Below are 6,000 nucleotides of genomic sequence, written 5' to 3'. Positions count from 1 at the left end.
TTTTCTGAAGTGGGAAAATCATCAACTGTATTACCTCTGATAACACTCTGATGCTATAAGGGTAGTGTAAGGCCTGGTCGATTAAGGAATTTAGGGTGGAACATACGTTTTCAGATTGTGGATTCAGAATAAGTGGAAGTACCATCCTACAACCTGTAAAACAGGATGAGGCAAGTCTGAAGACTTCATGCCAAACTCACTATGTCGTAGTAACCAACTGGCGGGAGCTGCAGCTGTTTTGGTTATGTCCCATGGCACTAATGTCCTGCAGCGTGAAAGGCATCAGACACCTCACTTGGATGTCCCACTCTGGAGCCAATAAGTCAAACATTGCAGATGTTTCCTGCAGGCACCCAAATTCTGTGTTACAAGGGTAGAATAGTGCACAAAGGATCAAGGGAGAGAGATAAGGAACTGAATTCAGTGAAGCACAGCCAATTTCCTCAAATAGGACTTGGCTACAGAAAAGCTGGGAATCACCATTTGTTTGATTTTTTTTAAATTATTTTTCATTCAGTTCTTTGTTCTTAATAGACTTTCCAGGTTCTTGCCCCAATATTGAATATTTGTCAAAGAGAACTAGCTGCAAATCTAACACCTTTCATTTGTCACTCAGGTACTTAGACTCTGCATACAAAGGATATATATGCTTTTCAGTCTGGAGGGGCAGAGAATTTAAATTAAATCAGTACACCTGTCTTCCTGTGTTGAAAATGTACCCCTTTGTATCCCATGAATTAATTTTGAAGCAATTATTTGATGTTAGGGTGGTCTAGGTCTGGGTTTGCTCCTAAAAATTCTGCCTGATTCAGTTGCTAAGAGAAGTGTTTGCATTTTCAACTTCAGAGAACTGATTCTCTCCCTTTATTGTATCCTTCTGGCTTCCTTTCTTTTTCAAACCCACCCACCTCGGCACACACCCTTTTACCTACTATGAGTTTTCTATTTTATTGCCTGAAATTGAGGTTAGCCTCCCTTCTCTTTAATAAATGAGAACCCCAAATCACATATACATCGCTCTTGCAATACTTACAGAAACTCAAGCAAACATCATTTTTAAATGCAACCAAACAGCAGTAAGGATACTGTTCTTGCAGGTGTCAATAATATGAATGGTGAAAGGTAGTAGACTCGTGGCAGAGAACAGAAGAGATTATTAATTTTGCATTATCATCCACTCACAATAAAAATGGATCACAACTGATATTTTATATGTATAATGAATAAAATCGAGAATGTAGTGAGTGTGCTTGGCCTTGTGAACTTGCACCAGAATATTGTCCTTATTAATGGTTTTGTTTGTTTGTTTGTTTTCCCTAGGAAGCAGAGACTTATAGTATGGCCACAGGACTGGGCACAGTCTCTAATGCTTAGTTTTTTCCGTTACACAGTTTTTTCAAGGCTCTTAGTTGTTCTGGTTTTAGCTATCTTTTGCTAAAATCAGTCAGGTCCATGCACATTCACTTTGTGAAAGTAGTGTGAAGATAACTTGAGTAGAAAATTTCTAAAGGCTTTTCTCTCACAAAAATCAGTGGAAAATGACAACTACACTACTGCTCATGGCCTTGATAATATTCCCTGGGAGTCTTCACAGTCATTGGAAACAGAAGCCAGTAAGAATAGAGTTGTCTAGTTTCTGCATCACCAGCACTGTACTTCTCGTGTATGCCAGACATGACATTTCTGACCAAAGGACACATTGTAGGAGTTTTTGTCTGCTTCTCCTTTGGCGCAGTTTTGGTACAACTTCTTCTGGTGAAATTTCACATTTACTTTTTGCCTGTATCACACAATCACAGTTGCAGAAATGAAAACGTTTCTTTTCCATAACACAGGCATACGCTTGGCATGTACTTGAATGGGGAACTTGCAAGACTGCTTGAAAGACAAGCACAGGCTTAGACTTTATGTTTGGCGGTGCTGTGGCTGGATACTGAACTGCAGAGGAAGAGAAGCTAAGGCTCCGGCAGAGAAGAGTAGCAGAGCAGGTAGCACAAGCACTCTGCATGCTGAGCACCTCTCCCAAATCTCTGAAGAACGGAATTTGGTAGTGAGCTTCAGGAGGTCTGTTCACATGAAGCAGGTCTACACCTGAGCATCACAACTGAGTTCCATGAGACTCTGTCTGATTTGTAACATGGAACAACGACTGATGTTCGGAAAAAACACACAAAATAGAAAAATATATACACAGAAACTGTGAACTCCCTGGCTAGATTTCCACAACTGGATAAGGTCTGTATTAGATTAGTACAGCTGACCACTATACAAGGGATGGAGCTCTGGTCTGTGGCTTTGGAAGTTTCTCCCAAGGCAGAGTTTAGAGAGATTATATTCCATTCAGTATTTCTTGACTTCTGGAGTACAATGGTTGATTTTTACCTACCACAGAAATTTCTGCTTTTTTTTGCAACATACTCTTTCCTCACTGTCCTTGATCTGAGACTAGCTTGCAAAACAGTCTTCAGATTGCAGGTACACACCATAGAATATGCTTGGAGGCCAGATGTCTGAACACCCACATTCCTTTGTATAATTGAGGTGCACTGTACTCATTGTGATTAGCAAGGGTTGCCCTTTCTGACTGATATGCGTCTTCCCTGAAACAGATGTGGTACGGGCAGCAAATCCATCTCCGTGGCATGGTCCTTGACCTCTGCACAAGAGCTCAGGGGCTGATTCAACCTACTGCAGCAACTCTGAAAGGGGCTTTAGTGCTCTCCCTCACTTCCCCCTCAACTCTTGAATTTTTATCTTTCCCAGAGCACACGTGCTCCACTGGGAACATGAAGAGCTGGTGATGGCATGAGGGGTGAGGTGTGAAAGGAAAGGAAAGGCTAGAATCTCTTGAGCATAAGAATAAATGCAGCTAGAGTCTAAGACTTCTGGGACTTTTTCTGCTCTCCCTCTGCCTTTCAGCAAGACGGGAGAGAACAAGAATAATCTCTCTCTGCACTCAGCCCTGCTTTCTTCGTGTCTTGCTTCATCATGTCGCACCATATCCTGTCCCTGCCTCAGCTCACCTCCTTCCTCCCAGCTCCATCCCCTACTCAGTTCCCAGAAGTTCTTTGGCAGCACAGTTCCCTCTATTGCATTATATTCTGTGACCATTTGAAAGCTATTTATCCATTTTCTCACCCTTGGTAGGCACGTCACTCATTGAAACCTAGGAATTCTTTTGCTTACACCTCCATTTGCTGGAGGGGAAAGAGCTTCACAATCAGGGTGTGAAGTAACCAGTGGAGGTTGACATTCATTCATAGATACATTTTATAGGTAATGAAACACATGTGGGTATGAAAATGTCCCTGTTCTGTAGGAATCTAATATTCATGTTAATTAGATTACCATAAAACATTGCAATAGAGTGGGGTTTTTTGTTTGTTCTTTTTTTTAATGTTTTCTCAGGATCAGTTGTTTTCTGACCATTTCCTTAATTTATGTGATACTGTTGAGTTAACTGCACGGTTACAGCCAGTTCTGAGAACTTCTGCTTACCTGCTAGGCACTGTGAAAACACTTTACTTGAACTGGAGTGTAAGGCAGTGTCCGCATCTATGTTAACCATGTGAACTTGACTAGCTAGTTCTCTTTGGAGAGATATTGGAGTCTTTGGAGATAAATTTACACTGCAATATTAGGACTCTTTTAGGAACAAGCTTGTCTGCATGGCACTGGCCACATCTGTGAGAGCTCTGAAAGATGTGTTAATATTGCAGGCTAAATGACTGTAAATTAGGCAATGTTCAACCTGTCTGTGTATCGGGGACATGAGTGCATAGACATTTAAACCCAACATAGAATCATGGTGGTTTTTTAAAGTGTGCCCCAAAGCCTGCCTAAAGCTTGTGTCTGAGCATAGGCATATGCCCAAGCAATGCAGATGCACAGAAAGTGATGGTGGGTGCAAGCTCTGGCTGGTATTTAGAAAGCAATGCATATGTACCCTAAGAGATAATAACCTTCTAGAGGCAGTATCCACTATCAGTGCAACACATTGACAGAGACAGAGATTTCAAAGAAAACAACAATCCAATAGAACAAATGTTTTTCCTCCTCAATATTAATTTTCATTTGATTGACAAAACAATACAAAGCAGGTTATTTACATAGAGATTGACAGAACTGGGAAACTGAGTCCCAAAGGTAAGACAAAATGGCTACAGAATAAAGCACTGTAGATCCTGCGTATTTAAGGATGTATTGCTCATCATCCCTTTGACCACTAAACGCAGTCTCATAGGTTCTGATTTTAGGCCTGAAACGAAGTCTGTAGCTCAGAAGGTTTTTTTTTAAATCATTGACCTTTCAGTTACTATTAGAGAGAAGAGAACTGGAGGGTGGAAGGAAAACATTGTCTCAGCTCTAAGAGCATGTATCTAAGAGCAACTCACGTCTTTGGAAGGAAATGCTACAATGAAGATTGCGGTTGTTCTACAGTTTGTTCTGTGTAAGTGTCTGAAAACAAAGAATAATTATTTTAAACAGATGTCAAGGGTCCAGCTGTTATGTTTAGTTTGGGATTTTTTTGCCTATCTAGATTTCAGGTAAGACTGCCAAATTGGTAAAGGTACGGTCATAAAGGCAGAGTCATTGTAGCCTGCTGTATTTCTTCAACTCTGATTTTAGCCTGTCTGAGGTTGTTGTGTACAAACCTGCTGTTCGTGTTCCCCGTGTGTTCTCTTCTAGAAAGTGGTGGGGTGGTGAGGGTGAAGAATGTGGTCTCTGTGAACAGAGTTTCCATTGCCTGGCCCGACAGAAATTTAGCAAGTCACCTGCACTTACGTTTTAAATGAGCTTGTATGTTCAGTTAGATGAAAGGGAACTTTGATACTAAACAAATATCAACTTGTGTAAGCGGAAGGATTTGTTATGTTTTATGGAGATTTTTTTAGCTGAAGTCTTTCACCAAACCTTTATCACTGAAGAAGTGCAGGTGTTATTTGCTGCTTGTCACCGTAGAACAGAATGAGCAAGTACCTATGTTGTATCTAGTGGATCTTTCCTGGAGGCTTTCTCTCTAGAAAAACATATTAAAGCTCCCCCACAGAGGAGGAGAGTTGTTCAAACTATCCAAAAGGAGGGAATTTCCTAATCTTTAACTGGTAAGGCTCTTAAACAGTAAAGCAGAAAAGCTTAGCAAAACTATTTTAAATAATTGGAAACTGAGCCATGGCTCCACAAGGATATTTGTGACTTGGGTACCTGAATTCTGGTCTTTAGTATGTTGAACTGCAATATTTTGTGTGACTGTGTAAATATATCAAGGGGAGTTTTTTCCACTTCCTATGCAGAATAAAGTTCAGTATTTCTCAAATAGGCTATTTTACATGAGATTTTTATTAGCCAGATAATCTGGCGGGCAAGTTTACCAAAGATACAGAAGACAGCTTTGGGCCTCATCAGAATTACAAAGACCAATTATTACTGCAAAGGTATAAATAAATAATTTATGTACTTTTGGGGGGTAATCTGATACAAGTTTAAGCTCTGTATTTCATTATTGATTCAAGGAGAGATTCTATTTGCTAAAGAAAACATGTTTTTTGGAATATTGCTAGTACTTTTCCAAAATGAAGGGACCTTTAAGGAAAGAAGTAGAAAAATGGATGTGTGTCTGAGAGAAAAATATTTAATTAAATGAAAAGAGGATAAATATTCGATTGTGTACACATTTTATTTTTATGTCTTTATTATGTTGTAGTTAGATTTTAACATATAAAATTATTTAACTTTAGAATTCACACATTAGATCTAAGTAATTCAGCATAAGATTTTGCATTTACATTGATCTTTTATTGCCGTCAGTACAGTTTTTGTAGTAAAATATTTTTCTTGATATTGCTATACAACTTATAGTTGGGTAGATAATGGAATTATCTTTTAGCATTTCATATTATTCTTGTATCTCAATAATTAATTTCATTATTAATAGAAATATTTCCCAAATAATGAGATTTGAAAAAATGCTTCTTGCTTAGTGTAGCAGTGAGTTAACAA

Source organism: Gymnogyps californianus, chromosome 1, assembly GCF_018139145.2.
Source record: "Gymnogyps californianus isolate 813 chromosome 1, ASM1813914v2, whole genome shotgun sequence".
Classification (NCBI taxonomy): Eukaryota; Metazoa; Chordata; class Aves; order Accipitriformes; family Cathartidae; genus Gymnogyps; species Gymnogyps californianus.
The sequence above is the reverse complement of the archived record's forward strand: the minus strand, read 5'-3'. Positions refer to the sequence as shown.